This window comes from Xyrauchen texanus, chromosome 40 (genome assembly GCF_025860055.1).
Source record: "Xyrauchen texanus isolate HMW12.3.18 chromosome 40, RBS_HiC_50CHRs, whole genome shotgun sequence".
In the NCBI taxonomy this organism is placed as follows: Eukaryota; Metazoa; Chordata; class Actinopteri; order Cypriniformes; family Catostomidae; genus Xyrauchen; species Xyrauchen texanus.
This window is the reverse complement of record NC_068315.1, coordinates 24,417,809-24,442,654: the sequence shown is the minus strand read 5'-3', so window position 1 is coordinate 24,442,654 and position 24,846 is coordinate 24,417,809. Positions and strand designations below refer to the sequence as shown.

The 24,846-nt window shown below is 38.1% G+C and overlaps 1 long non-coding RNA gene across 2 annotated transcripts in view; it reads right to left on the bottom strand.

Moving 5' to 3' along the window:
- Positions 1–937: 937 nt before the first annotated feature.
- Positions 938–24,846, bottom strand: part of LOC127633664 (uncharacterized) — a 128,338-nt gene continuing 104,429 nt past the window's right edge. For both annotated transcript variants that reach the window (XR_007969239.1, XR_007969240.1), the window contains exons 2-3: positions 6,496–6,698; positions 938–2,647 (exon numbers count right to left, since the gene is read on the bottom strand). This is a non-coding gene — a long non-coding RNA (uncharacterized LOC127633664). The remainder of the gene's footprint in view (positions 2,648–6,495; positions 6,699–24,846) is intronic.

The window sequence follows — 24,846 nt, the reverse complement described above, 5'->3', positions numbered from 1 at the left end:
GGCTAAGATAGATGACATGCTAATCGTGCTAGCTATAAAGATGTCATCAAACTCAGCTTAACCTCTCCTCCAAAATCTTGATCTGGACCACAATGGGCTTTTCTCAATTCTAAAAGAGTCTATAAATGTACAAGGCACAGTAAATTTTTCTGTGAAGCAGAAGTTTGTTCTAGATTATTTTGCTTTTGTACAATGAAGAAGAGGACAATGCATGCACATAAAATACTACCCACATCTACTGCTCTAAAGCTTCTTAATAAATCCAACTGTGTTTACAGTAATAAGACAACATGAAATCCCTTGACAAGCACAGTTTTCTCTACTGTGATGCCTATTGAAACAGGAATTTGGGACAGGAAATATCAAAGGGCTTGACCCAATTATAATTTTTTTTTTAAAATAGGCAATTGGGTTGAGTTACTTGACATCAATGAACTGTTATTTGTTACTTGGCTAGTCAGCTGCAGGTGGTATTGGTGTGTGTGTGTGGGGGGGGGGGTCTTATTCTAGAGAGCAATTGATTTGACAAAAAATCTGTATAGTGTGAGCTGAGCCATTAGTAACATCGGTCTGTTGTCTCAGAAGATAAAGAAAAAGTTGCTTTGGATAAAAGCGTCTGCCAAATGAATAAATGTAAATGTAAATGTAAAGACTCTATATGCAAAGGTATATTTGCTTTAGGGATAGGAATTGTAAGGAATTTAATGATTCTGCCTTTTGATGATGAAATATTTGGAAATAATATTTGGACTGCCCTCAGCAGTCTGTTGCCAAATGATGAGATAATTTTGAATTTCCACAAAGCAGATATAACAAATGAGAACATTTTTTTTCAAAGACTTTGTAGAGGCATAAATTAAATCCAATCACTGGTTCTAACAAATTATAAACAAACAAAAACCAACATTTTGTGTTTATTATTACTTAAAATAAGCACCTCTCCAAGGCCTGACACCACACCCAGTGTCTGTTTCTTGCTCACACTGCCACACTACACGTTTGAACAACCAAATAGTATCTGATTGAAGTACACTGGACAGGGTGTAGATTCAAAAGAAATGGCTTATAAGAGTTATTCTGTCTTGAATTGCACTACACTGGATGTGCTGTGTGTTACATTCTGTACATTCAGTAGTGGTGCAGCATTTTTGGCCAAAAAAAATGCAGCAAGAAACACTTCTGGAGTACATAATGGTGCTTTCTCACTAGCACTTTTGGTGCACACCCAGGTTTGACTGACATCAAGTTCGGTTTATTTGGATAAAGTGAGCGCTGTTTCCAAACTTGGGTGCGTACCTGCGAAACATACCAGTGCTAGCTTGAAAAGGTGGTCTGGGGTACAGTTTATGTGAACTCCAATAGGATTCGCTGCTGATAAGAATGCAATCGTACCAAACCGTGGAAGTGAACCGCTTGTGATGACATTTAATTCACACCTCCTGATCACAAACATTGAGGTATAATGCATTTCTTATACCTGCTTGACAACGCTACATGTTTGTCAAGCCCATCCCAGTTTCCTCCTTGCCCATTGTGTGAATCCGTTCCATACTCTTACTGTAACATCATGCAGTAGAACAACTATAGATTTTGTATTCTTTACATATGCTTTTGCATGCTCATTGTGTGTAGCCACCACTGTTTTGTCTGCAGTACACAAGGTCACGTGCAAATATCCAACTGAAGTCAATTTCTTTTACTGCTATTCATTGTCTGATGCAGGATGTAGTTGAAGTGTCCTTGCAAACATTTGACTCGTTAAATTACAAAATTCTTATTATTCACTGTAGAAGCAGATTGTTCTACAAAAAGGGATTGTTCACACAAAAATTTAAGTTATATATGTCTGAATTTGTTAACAGAATGAGTAAATGATGAAAGAATTTTCATTTTTGATGTACTGTCCCTAAACCCGGCAACTTGAGAACATATATTTGGTCTTCAAATAAGTCCTCGCTGGCCATCCATGGATGAATTTGGGCTGCTGTCTTTGTATCTCTCTTTGGGACGGTAGTGGAGCATACTTGTCCAATGCTTCACCGCTAGACACTAATCTCCAAGGATCATTGTCTAGGGTAGGGCTTCCTCATCACAGATGACCCATGGAGACTACCAAAAGTGTGTGTGAATCTATGAGTGTGTGTGCAGCCATCTGGACCCCAATGCAGCCAGAAGCAAGAGTTTGAAAAGTGGCTATAGCCCAGACATAGGCAAACAAACATAAAACAGATGGACTGGTGTGGGATTTGAAAAAAGGGGGGTCAAAAAGTGAAAGGGTGTCTATCCTTACACCAACACTATTGCAAACAACTAAAGGCACATGCAGATGTGCAATAGGTTCCAAACCACTGCTTGTCTCCACATGAAGCTGACAATAGCTGAGAGGCTGAGGACAGCCATACACTCTCCAGACAATTAAAAAAAAAGTGGAGCATTTTGACAGTCTCACAATGGACAAAATAAGATCTCCCTGGGGTAACAAACACCAGAGTACTTGGCGTGGTAGTCATATGCGTTTATTCCAGCTGACTGGCCCAAAAAATTCTGGTGACATAGACAAGGTCACATTATGCATTTGATACACTGAGCTATGTCCTCCAGTTTCTTCTCCCATGTGACAGACGAAATCTGCATTCCATTTCACTACCTGCAATGCAGAAAAAACAGAGGGTAAAAATAAAATAAAGAAAAAATTACATGCTATTAGATGCTGTATACAGAAATAGGAAGAAAAAAGACTTCTGAATCCAATGCTTGAGTTACATCCTGTTTCCCAAAAATGTAGTAATTCAACAATATAAAGATGTTGATAATGAAGTTGTGCAGTGGGTAGAGTAATAACTTCAGCAGATATCAAATTAAAAGTTAATTTACAGGTATACCAGAAAGCTGTTTTAGGCACAAAAGTTGCTGAAAACATGAAGGCGACGTGGTACTGTGCAATGCGACAAATATATTGCACTGCAATAGTGAGGTTTCTCGCTACATCAGACTTCGGGATTCCCCCGACGCATTTGAGCATATACATGCATGAGACATTTACAAAAACATAAATGCAACTTATGCGTTAATATAAACAAATAAAACCAGTGTTCTTCGACAGAAACTAATAGCGATAAAGCTCAATCTCTTAACGGTCTTTAATGTCTTAAATGGCTGCATTCATATTTGACATTGGTTTTGCAGATTAATCAGCACCCATAACAAATTTCTGGAAGTATTGGTTATCGGCAAGAATCCACACCGATAGTTTTTCCCTGTTGTATCCAGTGCTGGAGCAGCTGGGAAGGGTCCGCTATCATTATTAGGGCTGCCCCCTAATAGTCGACCAAACGTTACTCAATGAGAAAAGTCTTGGTCGACCAAGTTTTGTTTCTCCACAGGAATACGACGAACAGCAGTATTACCACTGGTTGGATGCTAGGTGGTACTATGGGGTAATTTTCGTTAAGCAGGTTTAGTGTTAAGCCTACACAATAAGGCAAGACACCTTGATTTGAAACTTTGAACTTATTTTAACAAAACATTCTAATGAAACTGGAAAAAAATAAATAAGTACGATTAAAATGTGTGTTGTTCAACTATTTGAAAGATGGCTTTACAACAGTTTTGAAGGACAACATCTCTGTGGCAAAGTTCATCTGTGCATTCTCTACCGGTCAGATATTTCATTGTCCAGGAAAATACATCATGTGTGTGAATAAATTCGTTTTATTCCCTCCTTCATGATATAAAATGTATATCGCAATATCGATTTATTTATTATATCATAAAATTAATTTATTTAAAAACGAAAAACTAATCCATTTCTAAATTCAAATTGCACTCCAATCGAAAAAAATAAAACAATAAATATAAAAAAAGTGATAGTGATTAAAAAAATAAATTAAAAAAAGTAACCACCTTTCCATGTACTGTCAGGCAAGTATGCATATAAACTTGCAGGCGGAACATTACTTACACAAATGAAGACATAAAAACTATTATAAATGTAAACATAACAATTATAATGATGATAAAAATCACTAAAATATAAATCATGGTTTGAGGTGAATGTGTTTTTGTATTATTTTATGTTTTCATCACAGATGTATAGGCTGCAGAGTTGCGTTCACAATGAACTGCTCTGTGGAAATAAAGTGAACTGAACTCAAAGCACCTCCTGAGCTGAGATGTCTTAGGTAATTTGCAGCACTCATAGATGATACTGATCTTGCAAAAAAATATATATATATTTTACTTTTGAGAATTTGGGACAACTAAAACTTTTTATTTCTTTATTTTATGCACATTAGTTGAAAATTAAATGCTCTTATTTAACAGCCAGGATAGAAATGTTCAATGCAATAATATAATGGTGCTGAATGGTTTAGTTTTTATTATGCCCTTTTGTGGACTAAGGAAACAAACTCAAAATAAAAAATTAGTTCATATGTATTAATATTTGTATATTTATTTGATTTAAAAAAAATCATGGTTCAGTCAGTACTGTTTATTTTTGTAATAAAGTTCAGCACTATTTTATTTTGAATGTTATTTTATCATTCAGTATAAATTGGTTGATTAATCAGTAATTGGCAGGTACTGCCCAACTTTGTTATTGGTACTGGTAAAATCCACTATCTGTCTAGTAGTTTCAACCATTCAGTTTCAGCAATCACCAAATCATTGATCTATGTTCATAACGATGGAACTTGTCGTCATAGTTGGCTAACAATGCTTTTGGGAAACGCACCACTGTTTTTTTGTGGGTTTAAGGCAGTGTAGATGTATCAATGTCTTCACTGCCTAAGGTATCTCACAATCTGTGTGTGGTTTGGCTGCTAGTGGAAAGACTAAAAAGTAGGCTAGGGATTGATGCCTTTTCATACATCAATAATAAGGAAATCTTCCCAATGATTATTGATATATTAGCATTTTTTCAGATATAAATAAGGCTAATCATTGCACATCATTGTATTATTGTTTTTGTCTCTTCATACTTATTTCTCAACACAATTTTGGTAAGTGTGAGTGGCAGGGTAATTTAAAAGGAGTTGCACACCAGATGTGTCTGGCAGATGAAATGGCATGTTCTAAAATTTTAAACCATTATTTTCTATGAGGGTACGCACACTGCCGCCACCACTCGGCATCTGTCTGCAGCACTCAACTACGACTCCAGAGGCTGCTCAAAGTTTTTCCCAAGGGAATTATGACTACATTAAATGGAAGGTCTACCAACAGTGAATTGGAAAGTGCACAAATTAGGCTAATGTTAATATTTGATGTATCGAGAAAATAACGTGCCGATCAATAATCGATGTATCGATATTTTATGATGTTCCTCCTAAAAATGCAATCTAAAATGAGTGGTTGAAAGTAGTAAATTAATAAATAAAATGTCAACTTATGACTTGATTTCTATCAAGAAATAAGCTACATATTTATATGTAGTCACTAATTATTTGTTTGGTTATTGCTAAAGCTCACTTAAATTTGTTTTATATAATTACCCATACAGTGCCTTGGAAACCGGGCTGAAACACGTTTCCTTAGGAGGTACAAATCATGCACAATTTGCTGCCTGTGAATTCATGGACAAACTGGGCAGTGAGGCAGCAAAGCACCTGTCATAATTTTTTCAAGTATTTGTCCTAAACGGTCAGGGCTGTTGTTCAAACGTATCAATTTGGTGTGATTAATTGTATAAAAAGGCAGAATTATTTTTTACTGCTATTTATCACTGTGCTCCTGACCTGTACATAATAAAACTACATATTTTTGTACATCAAAGCAATATAATCTTGAAGTACACATACAGTAACTCTGACTTTTTACTGCCCACTGCATCAGCAGTGGGCAGTCGGCACGCCTCAAACCTCACAGGCAGCGCAGCTACAGAATGAGAGACAGTCACACATGCATTCTCAACAGCTGTATAAAGCACTACAGAATGCATTTTTAAAGTTTCAAACTACATTTATTGTAACTTGAACATGGTCCCAAAAATGTAGCATCGAAAACCAGTGAGACACTCCAAAATCATCCATCTGACACGTGTAAATCAAAAAAACTATAAAAAAAAAAATGGCCCAGATGGAACGATAGAATGCGTACTGTGAGAACAGCCCTACAGTCTATTTCTGACATATTGAGTCAATATTAAATTGGATTGCAGTGACTTGTAGGCCAGTGATAGGTTAATTTTTAATATGGAAATAAAGCCACCATAAAACCACCATAAAAATGTTGAAGCTTATCTTTCCGAATGCAGTGTTTAGGCAAACATGTGCAAACTGGGCTATTAAAAAGTGGGCTAACATGCTGAGTTTCACACTGCAGTGCTCTCATGCTCTGTGGTGAAATATACGCTTAACAGAAGGGCTTGTTACAGATGGATTTCTTTTGTCATGCTAACTGTGACCTTTTAAAGTGCATTGACTCCAGGTAGCATAGGGAAACAATAGGATACAGTAGCATCCTCCTCTAGAGTTACTGTGCCGGACTGCTGACCTGCCAGAATGCTCCACTCCCACAGTCCTCATCTTCCACTCAGCTTCTCTCTCTCTCTCTCTCTTTCTCTCTCTGGGTGCAAATAAAGCTGTCCAACTATGACATCACAGCTACCCATTTGTTTTCTGTACATTGCCATGGCGATGCGACCATAACCAGTGTGATGGCAGCAACCACAGAGATGAAAGACGGCATTACCGCATCTGGATGGAGACAAGCATTGAGATCTGTCAGAATGTGTTTTTCTTTTTTGTGTTTTCTTTTCACATAAGCTCTGTTTAAAGGATCAGTGGAAGTTGGGAAAAGGCATGCTGACCTCCTCGGCCATTTTAACTGAGTGTATCCCATGGCAGACAGCAAGGGTAAAATCATGTAGATATTCTGCTAACATCCTTGAACAGGGGTCAGCAACCTTTCTAAAGTGCAACTTTAATTTTTATTTTGTTAAAGGTAAGACATTTTGCTTACTTTCACAAGACTTGATTTAAATCGTCCCCAATCACTTAAACCAAACACCCTCAACAAAACCTTTTGTCCAAAGACATGCTAGCAAACCCAATATCAGCAAATCTGATATTATCTGATAAAATGTCTGATTGGCAAAAAAAAAAAAAAAAAAGTTCCATTACCTTTTTGCTGTTTACAGCACCTAAAGCTGTCACATTGCTATCCAGTATGTGGGTAAGTTAAGTAGCACAGTTGTATCCCACTTTTAAAGTGTTTGCCTCAATAAATACATTAGGTATCTGGAACTACAAATTAAGAATTGATCATTCTCTTTTGGTCTCATCACTCATATGACAGTGATTACCCTTCCATGTTTCAATGGCAGTTCACGCAGGATGCTTTGTTGTGTTCCATCTGCACAATTTTTTAATTGTGAGTCTGTGTACACATGCATCAGGAGGGCAACAGTCGTCTGGAAGCTCCTGCATTCAGCTCTCTTCCGTTGCGCACTTCATAGTGTAAATGGCCCCTAAAGTTGCTGACCACTCTTCTAGAACTTGGGAGTTGGGCCCTGAGTAAACACACTCTATTGCTTCCAGAAGCCTAAGTATTCAATAGTCCTACTGCATATTGTTAGCATTGTCTTCTGTATTGAAATAACAGTAATGGAAAATGTTATTGACTTGCCTGTAATAAGCCTATGCATTATCACATTCCATTATATGAATACTTCCCTCCTTAAAAATAAATCCTGGTCTAAATGACATGCTGTCTTGGCACTTGTGGCAGAGTAACCTCACCACTGTCTAATCTCACTGTCACCTAAAAGCACCAACACAACTGTGGTGCCATGATCTCAGCATTATTTACACAGGTCCATTTTTTCTCCAGTCCACCGGCCCTATGATCCAGATTAGAAGCCTGTCTCGGATTAATAAAGACCTCAGATGCTGTAAAATATAACAAAGAGCAGGCAGCTCATGGGCTCTGAGGTTTGGGCCACAGCCGAGACTGATAGCATTTAGCCTGTTGCATTCTTTCCATTGGGCTCACTGTTGGCCGGACTTGATAGGCCTGGATCCTTGGTTCTCCTGTGCTGAGTCAGATTGGAGTGCACTTCAGCAATAAAGTCATTATTCATAGAACTATGCAGGGTTTCTTTACCGTACAGGTCCACAACAACGATGACCACGATGGCAATTTTTGACACTTAATGATGTAACTTTTTCCTGTGCAAAAAAACTTTCATTGATCCCAGCTTAATATGCAAAGATATTTAGTTTAAAAATAGAGATTGTTAATTGAGTACAGGTGAAACTCGAAAAATTAGAATATCGTGCAAAAGTTCATTAATTTCAGTAATTCAACTTAAAAGGTGAAACTAATATATTATATAGACTCATTACAAGCAAAGTAAGATATTTCAAGCCTTTATTTGATATTATTTTGATGATTATGGCTTACAGCTTATGAAAACCCCAAATTCAGAATCTCAGAAAATTAGAATATTACATGAAATCAATAAAAAAAAAGGATTTTAAATACAGAAATGTCGGCCCTCTGAAAAGTATAATCATGCATATGTACTCAGTACTTGGTTTGGGCCCCTTTTGCATTAATTAGTGCCTCAATGCGGCGTGGCATGGATGCTATCAGCCTGTGGCACTGCTGAGGTGTTATGGAAGACCAAGATGCTTCAATAGCGGCCTTCAGCTCTTCTGCATTGTTTGGTCTCATGTCTCTCATCTTTCTCTTGGCAATGCCCCATAGATTCTCAGGGATTCAGGTCAGGCGATGCATTCAGGTCACTCGCCTGACCTGAATGCATTGGGATTCAGGTCAGGCGAGTTTGCTGGCCAATCAAGCACAGTAATACCATGGTCATTGAACCAGGTTTTGGTACTTCAGGGATTCAGGTCAGCCAATGCATTCAGGTCACTCGCCTGACCTGAATGCATTGGGATTCAGGTCAGGCGAGTTTGCTGGCCAATCAAGCACAGTAATACCATGGTCATTGAACCAGGTTTTGGTACTTTTGGCAGTGTGGGCAGGTGCCAAGTCCTGCTGGAAAATGAAGTCAGCATCTCCATAAAGCTTGTCTGCTGAAGGAAGCATGAAGTGCTCTAAAATGTCCCGGTAGACGGCTGCGTTGACTCTGGACTTAATAAAGCACAGTGGACCAACACCAGCCGATGACATGGCTCCCCAAACCAACACAGACTGTGGAAACTTCACACTGGACTTCAAGCATCTTGGATTGTGTGCCTCTCCATTCTTCCTCCAGACTCTGGGACCTTGGTTTCCAAATGAGATGCAAAATTTGCTTCCCCAGAAAGATGAGAGACATGAGACCAAACAATGCAGAAGAGCTGAAGGCCGCTATTGAAGCATCTTGGTCTTCCATAACACCTCAGCAGTGCCACAGGCTGATAGCATCCATGCCACGCCGCATTGAGGCAGTAATTAATGCAAAAGGGGCCCAAACCAAGTACTGAGTACATATGCATGATTATACTTTTCAGAGGGCCGACATTTCTGTATTTAAAATCCTTTTTTTTTATTGATTTCATGTAATATTCTAATTTTCTGAGATTCTGAATTTGGGGTTTTCATAAGCTGTAAGCCATAATCATCAAAATTATATCAAATAAAGGCTTGAAATATCTTACTTTGCTTGTAATGAGTCTATATAATATATTAGTTTCACCTTTTAAGTTGAATTACTGAAATTAATGAACTTTTGCACGATATTCTAATTTTTCGAGTTTCACCTGTAGTTTATTTTGTAATTTTTTATTATTTATTTAGTTAATTTAGTAGTTAAGTAATAGTGATAGTTAATTTTCTTGAAAACTGTAAGCACTGTCACCATAAGATGAATGTGAAACATAACAGCTGTTACCAAGTATTTGCAGCTGGGCTCGCATTGCGCAATAAAAAATACCAAACACGTGCACTGGGCAAAGCCACATTGCATTAGCATAATCACGGAAATTAACCTGTTTTATTTGCAGAAAAGCTTGGGAATAAAAGATTGGATTTATATCTGTTTGGCAGAGACACATTTCTGTGGCAAAGTGTAAATGGAATGCGCTTATTCAATATAGCAATATACTGAATTTACACTTGGTTACTTAATGCATTTTTTTTTACTGATCGGATCTGATCAGTAGTCTAAATAACCCCTAAAAAATTTTTTTTTGTGAAATGTTCTGCTTGAAGTGTTTGTACCATGTTCTTTTAATTAACTTATACTTGGTTTATTATTTCCTTATCTAATGCAGTGACATTTCTAAGTGTGATTTATGTCTCTGTTCTGCTGACGAGAGAAAGTCATACACATCTGGGATGGCATGAGGGTGAGTAAATGAGAATGAGAGTTTTTATTTTTGTGCAAACTATCCCTTGTTTATACTTTCGCCTGGCACTGCAGCGTGTCCTGTGCGCACAGCTTCTGTGTGGTGTGGTTTCAGGTACGCTCACTGTGCTTCACTTATGTAAACATATACATTTTCACATGTGCTTGCCAGATTTAAATGGGTGAAGAGGTGAATTAACACTTACATTTTGGTCTGTTCCTCACACAACACTATCCCATGGCTTGAATTGAAATATAGCGCATAAGTGATAGACGACTTTTATGGTGCTTTAATGTGCTTTTGTAGCTTGTAAATCACAATCTTCTCAATCTTGAAATTATTATAATTTGTTTACATTACAAGTGAAGAGGGTGAGTAAATTATGCAGCAGTAGCACATATAATTTATTTTATTTGTGGATGTTTTACAAGTATATAGGCGTTATTAAAATTAAAGCACACAGAAAATATCAGAATAATGTAGTCGTACTAACAAAACGTTTTTGAAACTTTTAATTATTCAGCAAAAAATTTAAAACTGTAAGAACACATTTCATTGCATTTATTTTAATAAAACATTTTCATCCATTTGTTTTTTTTTTAGATCATTTTTCAGTCAGATTATGGAGTGGTGGGCAGTTAAAGTTTTTCATGTTTCAAAGGGTGTGTGACCAAAAAAAAACAATTGAGAACTTCTGATTTGATGTGACACCCAAATGCTTTGATTTTTACCAGCCAAATGTCATTCCATCTGCAAGATAACCACTTGTTGCATGTCCCATCCTCTCATTATTTGTATAGTGCTGATGATGCATCTGAAACAAATCAGAAGAGGTCCACTGAGAACTGTTTAAATATCATCATGTAAGATGTCTATATAAGCCAACTTAAGACATTTAGTCTTCTTCCAAGCATAAGCAGAGCAACAGAACCACTATGCAAAGTCCTGTTGTTTCAGGTTTCCAGCCCTTACAAGGTCTTTGATATTCAAATTTTTCTTTGTCCCCTGCCCTGGCTGGGAAAAGTCCAGATGCTACTCCAGAGACTGGCGCTATGATCTAATTGTCAAAGGGGCCATTCACGCAGGATGCATTATTGTGTTGATGAACAGCTCGACAAAGCCCAGTGGAATTGATCAGAAGGTAGTGATTTTTTGCCTGAAATCAAAAATTCTGGACACACTCGCCAAATACAGAAATCAAGCCTTTGTTTGAATGAACTAAATAATTTGTATTAAAATTAAACTACATTTTAATAAAATTAAATTGACTCTTCATTCCGTTGTCATCACTACAAGAACATTTAAGCTCCAATATCTTTAAAATATTTTAATATAAGCAATAAGCATATCTGTACCCTCCAACAATTGTAAATACACAATAACGGATGAAATGCATAAAGTCATTTCCATTTTTATAGGGAACGTGGCAGGTTCTTTAGTAACAGAAGCTTCTGTGCTGAACTAAATCAACTTCTGCACAAGAACAGATTTTGTTTATTTATTTATGCACTAATAACCTGCTTTTTAACTTATATTTTTACAAATTTAAAAGTGCAGCATCTTCAAAATGTGTTGCTCATGGTGAAAGACACAGAAAAGAACAGAGATGCAGCGCATGAGCCAAAGAAGTACATCTGATGCATATGTGCATAGAACAACAATTATAAATCATTGCAGATGGAACGCAAAATGTGCCATGTGTGAATGTCCCGCAAGTCGTCATATCGGCCAGACTGCTTGTTGATGAAGCTGGCCACCAATTGATTGAGCTTTTACTACTACTACCACAATTCAAAAATGTCTTGGTCACAACTTACACTTACAATTCTCCAAATGTGTCCAATCTTTTGCTCTCTCTCTCTCTTTCTTTCTCTCTCTCTCTCTCTGACATCACAGCTGTCTCAGAGACAACAGAGCCTCCCTATTTTATTTCAAACAGATGGAAAAACAAATAACAAATCCAGTATGAATCTGAAGCCAAGCAGAACCAGCCCTCCACTCTCTGTGACATGCCAATTATCATTGATAAATAATTCCCTTTCCTCGAATTGCTCCAAACAGAGGCCGCAGTTATATTGTGCTAAACCTACCATGGCTGTTCTTGCTGGGTATACCTGTTTACTCACTGAGGATTTTCTTTTCTTAACTGACAGGAAGAATATTTACTGAAATAAAACCTGATCATTATATAACACCGGTTCTTTGCTTCCCTTAGACTAAGTATCGCTATTACTTTCCCCATGGACACCATCCCAAAAGCCAAAACATGAATGCTGCCTGCCAGCACATCTTAACCAAAGAGGTCTGTAATGCCTGGAGACAGCTATTCATTTGCAATCACATTGATCTAAATGGGAGTTACTGGGTTGCAACCTAAAATGGCATGTGACTAGGGCTGAAACGTTTAGTCGACCTTATCAACATTTTAACAGCAATGATAAAAAATTGTCTACAAAAATGTTAGTTGTCAAATAGTCATTTGATCTCATTTATCATAACATGAGAACATATTAAACTCTAATGATGGCGCGAGAGCAGGTGAGAGAGTGTAGTCTTCGCAACAACCCATGTACCGCAACTAAATAAGTTTGTATGACATAAAGGATGGGCAAGGAGGAGGCGGGAACCGGCTGAACAGTAAACGTAAAGTTTAATGTAAAACTTAAAGCCAACAAAAGCAAACGTGCAGCGTGGCCGAGTGCGTTTTTCTATCTCGAACTGGCGTTTCCGGCCGGCACTTATCTTGCTCTCCTGCTGATCAGCACCGGCCGTGCTCCAGTATGGCCCGGCCACGCCCTCCTCCTCGTCACACTCCTCCCCAGCCTGATTCAGGTCAGGGCGCCACCAGTCTGACTAACACTGTCCTTCCGGCCATTCTGTCAGCCGGTGGCCCACCCCACATCCTGTAAATCTGGGGGAGAGACGAGGGGAGGCATGGGGAGAGGAAAAGTGTGAGCGGAGACACACAGATAGAGAGAGAGGTGACAGAGAAGAACTTTCTCGCCGGCTCCCAGACGCACTGTTCCGCGGTCCTCAACCATTCCTCCGCCCTCTTGCGGATGCCAGCTTGCTCCTCCCCCGGCGGACGGCAGCTGGACCTCCGGCCCTGGCAGATGGAACCGCTCATCCCCCTCTTGGCAGACGGCCGTGATTCCTCCGACTCTCAGTAGCCGGCAGCAACCGCTCCGTCCCTGGCGGATGGCAGCGACGTGAACTCCACGACAGCAAATCCCTCCACCCTCTAAGGTTTCGGCACCTCTCTAACACTTTAAGAACAGGCAAGGAGGAGGCGGGATCCGGCTGTACAGGAAACAATGTTTAATGGTAAATTTAAAACCAACATAAAAAAATGTGCAGCATAGCCAAGTGCATCTCTCTCTCACTCTCGAACCGGCATCTCCGGTGTTTCCGGCCAATCACTTATCTCGCTCTTCCGCTGATCAGCTGATTCAACGCTGGCCATGCTCCAACATGGCCCGGCCACACCCTCCTGTTTCCGGCCAATCACTTATCTCACTCTTCCGCTGATCAGCTGATTCAACGCTGGCCATGCTCCAACATGGCCCGGCCACACCCTCCTTCTCATCAGAAAGTTTTTGATTTGTTTTTGGTTTGTCTAGTTTTCCAATATAAATATCTAAAACTCCTTTAAAGCAACATACATTTACGAAATCTGAGAAAGTTGAAAATACACTTATTTTCTAAATACATTCTCTGAAAGCAATTCTTAATATCTTATATGTGTTACAGACACCCAGACTCGTAGGTAGCATAGAACCCGGAGGTTGTGTTTATTGAGAACAAAACAAACTAAACAGTAGAAACTAAGGCAGAGAAGAACTTGGGGAATCGTCAATGGAGCGATGGAGCAGGAACCAGGATAAGAGAGCGAGGGAATGTCTTTAGGGAGTAACCAGCGGTAGCAGGTAAGTAAGTCTGTATTCTTAGTCGAGACCAGATGAAGAGTGAAAGGAGGATTGGGCTTTTATGTCGCGGAGCTGATTGATGCTGTTACGAGGGACAGGTGCAGATGATCAGTACTCAGGGGAGAGGGATTGTAGAGTATTAGTGCTGGTAGTGTCTGGTAGAGCTGTGACAATATGTTGCTTCTCAATTAAATATAGGTATTAAATATATTAAGTATCTTGTTTTAAGGATTTTTAGTCAATTTTAAATGGAAAACAAGACAAAAACTTGATAACAATAGGGTTTTTTTTACTGAATTAAGCTTAATAAAAACTATTTTTTCCTTTAATTCAGTGAATGTCATTTAGAGGTATTTTTAAAAGATGATTCTATCCTCTTTATTGTTAGTAAGCATGTTTAATACAATATTTGAACTCAGGGCACAATAGCTCAAAAGCTAATGATTAATCGTCGCAATAATCGCCCTAATAATCATTAGATTAACGATTATTTTGTTAACTGACTAGTTGCAGCACTACATGTGACTCATCACTCTGGAGTGTTGATAACACCAATTGGCTGATTGAAACACAAGAACATAAACCACCCTAAGCTCTTCAATAGCGGTATATTAGTACTCCTTGGTCAGGGCTAGTGCAAAGGCAGCACGTCAAACGTTTTGCTGTGGAAATAGGTCTGTGCTTACCGAAATTCTAATGACTACCCCCAGTGGTAGAAGCTGGAAGAGTTGAATGGTGAAATGTCCACAGAGTGGTGCTATAAGAGTTTTTAGTTTAATTTTAGTTGTAAATGTAATATTGTCAAAAGGAATGCATATTTAATTAACTCTACCCCTTAAACCAAACCCCAACCTTAAACCTAACCATCAGTGATGTAAAAAAAATTATTTCAGAGCAAAATCTGAATCACTTCTATTATGAATTATTATTTAGGCTATATCAGAATAAAAATTTACTTTTGAATGTCTTTCTTTCTTTTGAAGGAGAAAAATGTCCAATTTGCCTCAATAGACCGTATTCACAGTAGTGCCACAGCCGATTTTTGATTTCATTGAAAATGAGGCAGTGAGGGATATTCTTACAGTCTCTTCAATGGTACTGTATAAAGCTGTATAAGCCCCCAGATCACATTTGATTTTCCACAACTCAGTTTTTTTGTCTACTGAAGTTTCTTGGAAATGGTTTTTTAGATGTTTCTTCAGTGGAACGATCCAAAACACTTGAGTCAACAGCAAAACCCATTGAAGAGATCCCTCTCAGCCTCGCTGTCATTCCCATCGAAAATTCAAGATGCCGTTACAGTGAATAATGTTCATAATAGTGCAGTTAAGGCATCTAGCAGAATACTTCATATATTATTTAAAAATATGAGGTGAAAAGCAATGAACAAATGGAAACCAAGCAATCACTATAATATAAGTTAATCCTAGAACTGAGTGTGATGACAATCTAAATTCAAAGTAATAGGTGAAACAGAACGTCCAACATAAACACAAAAAGAGATAGTGAAGGAAATAATATTTTCCACTGCAATAGAGTCCACTGCAGCTACACTTTTATGCCAGCACACTCATTCTCCAATCTGAAGGGAATACAGTTCAATTGTGGCAAAATCAGAACATGTCAAACAGTACAAATATTTATGCAGCTTAGGGAAATGGTGTTGGAGAAACCCCCTCAGTGTTAACAATTAATTCACAATAAAAATTGAGTATTACAACTAAAATCCATATAAGTGTGAATGCATCCAAATCTTAAACATCAACAGAGTTTTAAAGGCAAGTTTAAAGGAACAGTTCACCCAAAAATGTACTGCGTAATTTACTCTCTCTTATTCCGTCTCAAACTCACATGACTTTCTTTCTTCTGCAGAACACAAACAGAAGATATTTTGAAGTAGATAATTTCCATACAATGCAAACCAGTAAGTGTCCAAATATTCCAAGCTCTAAAAAGGACATAAAAGCAGCAAAAAGTTCATTTTTTACGAGCTTGGAAGTGTTGGACCCCATTGACTTGCATTGTATGGATATTCACATTATATCTCCATCAAAATGTCTTCGTTTGTGTTACACAAAAAAAATTAAAAAGTCAAATGAGTTTGAGATGGCATAAGGGTGAGTAAATGATGAGAGAATGATAATATTTGTGTGAACTATTCTGTTAATACAGTTCTCATATCAATGGATTAGTCTAAACTAGCCATTCCTCCATAATCAAACAATATTTCAAACTATGGATTGATAGACATATGTATATTCCCTGCTTTACACCCCAGTAAATCATGTTTACAAATGGACTCCCTCCTTAATAACATCTCCATAATGTAGAATCACCTATCTAATCATTGGCAGCATTATAATCTCTGATCACATTCAGGAAAACGTTTTTAGCCTAATTGCCTCCACACCCAAACTGGCAGATGCCGTTTAATGCCTCATTGATAAATGACAGTCATTTTATTAAGTTATCTTTAGTAAGGATGGTCATTATTCCTGGAAACAAATGACTCACCTTATGACTCATGTAGGAAACAGCATAAGTAGTTTGAGGTGGAAAAACATTGTTTTTCTCCAATGAGAATATGAAAAAATAAGATGAACAAAAAAAGTCAAGCAAAAGTTCTCCAGACCTCCTGGCTTTTCAAACGCCTTCAAACTAATTCTGACCATCAAAGCAAATGCGAGTTAGCTAATATTTTTAACAAAAAACAGCGTTTTCTCTTTTTTTCTGTAAAGACAAAAAAAACAAAAAAAAACCTTGCCGAACCACCACTAGCAAACCGCACACCCAAATGCACATCAAGCCTGATGTGTCTCCCCACCTAAACTACCTGAAACTCTATCAAATAAACTAGAACAATTATTAAAGCCAGAAGAATCAGTCCTCAAAGTGTTCAACATCAAATTACCAGAACCAGATGGACACACAGTGGAATTTGGCATCTTCCCTAACTTGTCCTTAATATGATCTCAGAAATTCTCAGAAAAGCTATATTGAGAACATACAAATACAGCTCTCATCACCACTGCTCAAAAAACCCACAACAATGTTCTAGATTACCCATTACTATGTAATTAATTTGTTTACAGACACCCTGGTAGATTTCATCTTTTTGTCTGTAATTTGTTTACAGACAAAATCCAACTAGGGCTTTTGTGGTATTCAGACCAAACATTTCACCATTAAATAAGTTATCAGGCTAATAAGAGAAAATATACACTCCCAAATATTCTTGTCTTTTTAATTGACCCCAGTGTAGTCACCTTCCAGAAGGTTCTTCTTTCTTAATGAAGAAGTGTAAACTTACCACTCCAAGCCTGTGTAAATCCAAGGGCCGAGGTCTACAGCCTAAAGGCTTGAGGATCAAGGAGACTGCAGATTTTAAAGTTTACACCAAAGGAGCTGGCACTGGAGACCTGAAGGTCACCATCAAAGGGCCCAAGGGTCTTGAGGAGCCCTGTAAGAAGATGGACCTTGGAGATGGCATGTACAGCTTTGAATATTACATAAAAAAAACATCTGCTCAGACGGCAGACCCAAGTGTGTGAGAAAACCAAGAGATTTTCTTTAACCAGAGCTAAATGCATGCTCAGTGTTTCAGCTGGAATCCATATGAATGTTCATTTTGTCCATTATGGAGCTGATGCTTTGAGTGAAATCTTGTGTAAGTCGTGAAACACTGGGCGCGAGTGCTGTTGGTGAATGTGGAGATGCGGCCGAATTTTGGTCAATGCCTGTCCCACAAGTGATTCACTAGTTGTTTATGTCTTATGTGAATGCAGACAGGTGCAACAAATCAGGTATGTGTATAAATATTGAATTGGTGCATATGACTTTGCAGTGTAAATGCACTAATGCAGACTAATAGATCTTCCACTGTCTATTAAGTTGTTAAGATTAATTAAACAACAATACTGAAATGAAAGACACTGCTCTTTATTTATTTGTTATTATTAGCCTATAATGCTCTTAATTTAGTCAAGTCAAGTCAATTTTATTTGTATAGGGCCTTTCACAACACACATCGTTTCAAAGCAGCTTTACAGAATATCAGCATTAACAGACGATAAAACTGTAATGTCTATAAAGTCAATTAATCATCATTGTGTAATTTAGATAAAATAGGATTTTTAATAGTGTTTAAAAATAATTAAATGATAATTGTATTAATAACCCCAGTGAGCAAGCTGTAGGCGACTTAATACTTAGTACTTGTAGAGTTTACTTAATACTTAGGCTAATTCTTTATTATTATGACTATTTACCTAAAAAAATTATGATACATGAATCAGTGTTTACTTGAAACAACTAAGGCAACATGCCATTGTATCGTATCCATTTTACTGTGGTAACTATACAGTATATAACATTATGCTTGGGTGGCCGAAGTTTTTGCCGAATAGAAATAGGATTTGCACATCAAGAACAAAAGTAAGAGGGGACATTGCTCCAGATTAGGGATGGGCATTTTGGTAATTTTGTCTACTCGAGTACTCGTACTTGGGGGTGGGGGACAAAGACATTTTTTTTTTATTAACGTAAACCTGTAGAACAAACGCTAGTATTGCAGCATCTTTATCAGTTTGGTTGCTATGAGATGACTCTGTTGACCATCAAGTTACGGCTGAAAATACTTCATCGATCTAAATATTAAAAAAGGCTCCTCTTTGACACATTTGTGTCTAGTTGTCAGGTAGTTGTCAATTAATTAAAAATTCAGTGAAAAGTCACGTCACACATTTTCATTATAGATCTTCGTTTTCATGATTGATCATTGCTGTCACTTTGGAGTATTCAGGTACTCAAGTACTCATGCCCATCTCTACTCCAGATCAATCCATACTTCAAAAGAGCATTCAATCAGTGCCAAAACCAACAAGATACATAATTGCTTTCACTATCAAACTATTAGCACAACCCTAACTGCCTAATTGAAAGTTATTATCTTCCAAAATAAGCCTTCACCACCTTCCCTAACCACAAAACTGGAAAAACCTAATGTTCAGTATTGACGTTAGTATTCAGTATTGGCGAAAACCCTCCTTTCTCCAAAATAAATTTTGGTTTATGTAGTCAGCTCATGACCTTTGAGCAAATCCAAAACAAATACAATCTGCAAAATAATTTCTACTTCCAGAACACACAGGTACAAGTGTGTTCATAAAGAAAATGGTAATATCCATAACTTTAATTTCCCTTTTTCTTCATTCCAAGCAAAGCCTTTTTAACCCCACTGGAACATAAGCACAAATCATTTTGATCCTGCAACTGCAAAATATATCAGTAACAGTTGGTTGTTCCAGCAAACAAGCACACTAGCATACCATGCTGAGGACCAGCAATGCTGGTCTTATCAACAGGGAATATCTGTGGTTTTCCAGTGGTTTATAAGAAACAAAATAAGAGACAGGTGTCTGAGAGACCAGAGCTAAAAGGTAGTCAATCCTTATGGCACGACACAAAGCTGTATCATCCCAGAATGCAGGCAAGCCGGCAAGACTCCAGAGTGCTCTGTTCGGCTTCTGCTCTTTAATTAATGGCAGACCCATTGGCCAAAGATCAAGCCTTCAGAACCAGCGTGCTGTTACTGTAGGAGCCATGGACAGCCCCTGGCCAATGCAGATTGAGCTGGCATGCAGCTGGGCCCATCAGCCTTGGGATGCCAGCCTGCAGGAGAGCCTGTTAATCCTCATGAGTAGCTGCAGGCACGTACTGTTGCACTCTGGGGATCTGGTCAGACTTCCCATTAAATAAATAAATAAATAAAAATGGATTTGGGGGAGGGCTGTTAGTACTTGAAAGGATAATGGTATTGTATAGGTAAGACTGCTTTGAGGGGAAAGTGTTGCTGTATTGATTCGCATAGCAACATATCTTCATATATATTAGCTTTAAACTGTGAGTGTTGAATGTAGCTGTTCTGTTTCTTAACCATATCAAAATAGTTGTAAACTCCCTCTGTTTCTTAACTCACTGAAGTCCTGTGTTCTCTACTGCGGTAACAATCACGTAACAAACAACATCATAATGAGGAGGAAGTCCTCTCTGATGTTTAATGTCCAGAACTACTCTCTGTATAAATTCCCCCCAAAAATATTATTTCTACTCCAAATAGTAGATTTCTTCATTCTCCACACAGTTGGTCTGTTCCAAAATCTGGTGAGCTGCCTTGCTGTCTATTGCTCAAGTTACTTCAAAAAAGTAATTCATTACTAATTACATATTCTACAATTTAATTAGATTACTGTACTAATTACTCTGTCTTAAAAGTAATTAAATTACCCATTACTAATTACTTTTCTAAAACCCATATCAACTTTGGCCAGATGGACAATAAAAGGATAGACATCAAATAATCATTTAAATTATTTCCATTAAATCCTATAACATCAAATAAATTATTCTTGAACTGTTCTTAACCTGTTCCTACATGGTTAATAAATCAGTAACTCAAGAATCGATCACACTCTTTATAATTTCTTCTCCAAGCAAGTAGATTTGCAGCAAAAGGCTGTATTTCATGTAAGCATCGCACATTCGTAACAGTATAGTAATGGTAAACAGTTTAAACAAGGTACAGCAAACCAGAGCAGAAGGGATTTTTTTAACGTTATATCAAGTGCTGAAACTTTATTAGGACTGAAACTTTACAATCTGGACTCATGTGTAATTGTGCAATAGTCACATGAAGTCCTCTTTAACACCTGAACTTCTTCAGAACACTGAATCTTATTGACACCTGCACTAAAAACAAGCTAGATGCAGCGCAACCAATGAAATAGAATGCAGTTGTCTTAAGGTGAATTTTGAAATACTAAAGCTCTTTTTAAATTGACACTGTCTATAAACCATCTGTCCTGCGCAAAAAACTCAAAAGAAACAGCAAGACGTGCTGCAGCGGTCAAAAACATCTATCTAGTGTGTGATTACCTCAGAAAACAATTGAAACACAGTGCAGACGTAAGCAAAAACACGTTCGGTGTGAACAGCCCCTGCAATCTCTCAAAAGTAAATATCTATGTTGCTGTGTCACTTGCTTAGTAGGTACTTGTGCTTCAGATCTGTACTTGTCTTCTAACCTGCATTTGTCAAACAATATATTTCCATTCAGCAAAACAACTACTCGTATCTTCTATCACTCGAATCTTGGTACACGCACGCTCAGGCATATTGCAATGCATTTAAAGGGGCCACGTAGAATTAGAAATAGACATTCAATCAATTTTGATTTTCAATTCAATATTGTTTTATATAGAATTGTTGAAAGTTGAAACAATATAACACAAGTACATCATAAGTAACTAATTGAATAAAAAAAAATGGAGAGTAATCCCTTCAATTTTTCAAGGAAAAAGTATTTAAATTACAGTAACTTTGTAACGCGTTACACCCAAAACTGTTGCTCACATAGGCAGCATCTTTCTTATGGAGCATAATAACTGAGATGCAACTTCATAAGTAGGGATGGGAATAGTAAGGAACTTAATGATTCCGGTTCTTATTCCGATTCCGGTTCCTTAATGGTTCCAGTAACGATTCCAGTAACTATTTTATATATTTTATTTAAATAATTATTTGGAAAGGAGAAATGCAATTCTTTTGGTATTTACTACCCTCTGCTATTTCTTACCAAATGATGAGATCATTACAGATTTCTATAGAGCAGATATAACAAATCAGAAATAAATGTAATACAGTTCTTGTAAAAGGTGTGTTTGCAGACTTTTTAGAGACATAATTACAATCCAAAAATAGATTCTAGCTATATTTTAAATAAACTAATCGAAACCAACAAGACATGTGATGGAATATTTCATTCATTAGCTTATAAAATTCCACTTATTACAACAACTCTCATGTATCTTTAAAGCTTCACTATGTAACGTTTGGCCCTCTAGCAGTAAAAAAATAAAACTGTATGCGTCTTGCGGAAGAACATTGTTTTGGTAATGATGCAAGTTGTGTTTCGGCTCTACTGGAATGTGGTTTGAGGCACTGGTATACACATGGATACAGCACATCAAATCAGAGCGAATGGGTGAAATAATGAAAGAAAGGAAAAGACGGCTATCCGAAACATGTCATCTGAGCAGGTAAGTGCCATATCTTAAGCTGATGTTTTGACTTATTGGAAACATTGATGTTTTGAAATAAAGGATGTTACAAAAGTTAGGCAATGTTCAATAACATTAGACATAACGATTGCTAGTCTGATAAGGTCAAACATTGTAAAGTATTTATAACTGCAGGATATTCTGGTCAAATAGACAAATGATTCCCCGGAGGTTTGCCGTTTTAAATAAAGGAAAAGACATGGTTTGGAAGATGGATATTTGTTGCACTCTCTCATAAAAAACATTTTGTTCCAAAGTTCCGGTCACGAACGCCGGTGAAGGCACCTCCTCAATCGGCCACCGGATTCACCGGAGTATTGACTTTAAAGACTACATTTCCCATGAGCCCGCATACCTGGTCTGATTACTCAACAGCTGTTCCTCATCATCACCACTCTACTTAAACCATGTCTGTTTGCTCCTCCATTGCGAAGTCTTGTTTGCCCCAGCTACATTTCTGAGCGTTACTGTCTGCATATCTGATCTACTGTGTACCTACCTTGCCTTGTTTCCTCGACCACGTTTGTTTGCCACCTGCCCTGTTTATACTCTCGCCTGTATTCCGATTATCACTGTTTGCTGCCTGCCCCGATCTTCTGCCTGCTTTGACTTTGACTCTGCCTACCTACGTTTACTCTGCCTGCCTGTTGCTTGACCATTCCCTGTACGACCTGTGTATTCTACATTAAAACTGCTTATGAATCCCAACTTACCTGAGTCTTAATTACAGTTCCATAGTGTAGCTTTAATTATACATTGTCATATGTACAACCAGTCAGTAACTACACTGCTTAATTAACAGCTCACAGGTCATTATTAAGTGAACAGTAGCAGTTCCAGAGACAGTTTAGACTGTGTTTTGTAGCCTAATGTTGCACTTCCAGGCTTGTGACATTTTAACAGTTCTTATTTCATTTAGACAGTACACTAGAAAAAGAGGATCAGATAAATGCATGTGAAGTTTTTGTGGACAGTTCTTTAATCAACATGCGCTCTGCCCCGGGAGCTTTCACTTTCGCTTTTGCGTGCTGTCTCCGTGTTTATATCCACGTCTCCCGCTGAACGCACTTAGATGTGATATAGAATATGGAACAGCCTTTTTGTTCACCCCACTCTCAAGCCTGGGCCCAGGAAAAAAGGTCCAATTGCCCACCCCACCCCCACCGCCATTGGCGGCCCTGCTCAGGAAGCACATCTAACATGATGACTCATTTGCGGCAACATTATCCACATGTGTCTCTTGAGCTGATGGGAGCAAAGCATAAACAGCCTGTGCAAGTTAGTCTTGCCACGACCTTCAAACAGCCTCCCACTGTAAGCTCACACAGAGCTAAAGTGATAACGAACTACATGGGATTATTTATTGGTGATATATGACCATATTCAGTCGTCGAGAACACAGGATTTAAGGATCTACTTAATGTGCTTAAGCCCAGTTATAAAGTTCCTACAAAAATGCATTTGAGTAAATCCATAGTGCACGCTTTATATAAACAACCATGCGCTGTAACTGTCCAGCTGAAAACTTTGTCAATTCTAAAAGAGCTGACCACTTCTCTGATAATGTGGATATTCAGATTTTCCTGGAAAAAAAACGAAACAAAACAAAACCTTTAAAATTGAGTGATAATAACAAGTGGTGAGCTGAAAGACAAGACACAGAAATCTGCACTACTAATGTCTTAATTGTGTTACAATTATTATAACTGCACTTTTTTCCTTTTGTTATTGTTTATGTTTGTATTCAATGTGCATATAAGAGACTCTTAAGTTGTATATTGTAATTTCATTGAAGAGATAGTGCAGGTATGTACAGTATACACCGATCAGCCAGTATACAACATTAAAACCACCTGCCTAATTTCTTGTAGGTCCCCCTCGTTCTGCCAAAACAGCTCTGACCCTTCGAGGGATGGACTCCACAAGACCTCTGAAGGTGTCTTGTGGTATCTGGCACCAAGACATTAGCAGCAGATCCTTTAAGTCCTGTAATTTGCGAGGTGGGGCCTCCATGGATCAGACTTGTTGGTCCAGCACATCCCATAGATACCAATCGGATTGAGATCTGGGGAATTTGGAAGCGAACTCAACACCTTGAAGTCTTTGTCAAGTTCCTAAACCATTCCTGAATTTTTTTTGCAGTGTGGCAGGGTGCATTATCTTGCTGAAAGAGGCCACTGCCATCAGGGAATACCGTTGCCATGAAGGGGTGTATGTGGTCTACAACAATCTTTAGGTAGGTGGTACGTGTCAAAGTAACATCCAGATTAATGCCAGGACCCACGGTTTCCCAGCAGAACATTACCCAGAAAATCACACTGCCTCCGCCAGCCTGCCTTTTGCCCATAGTGCATCCTGCTGCCATCTCTTCCCCAGGTAAACGACGCTCCCAGCCATCCACATGATCTAAAAGAAAATATGATTCATCAGACCAGGCCACCTTCTTCCATTGCTCCATGGTCTAGTTCTAACGCTCATGTGCCCATTGTAGGCACTTTCAGT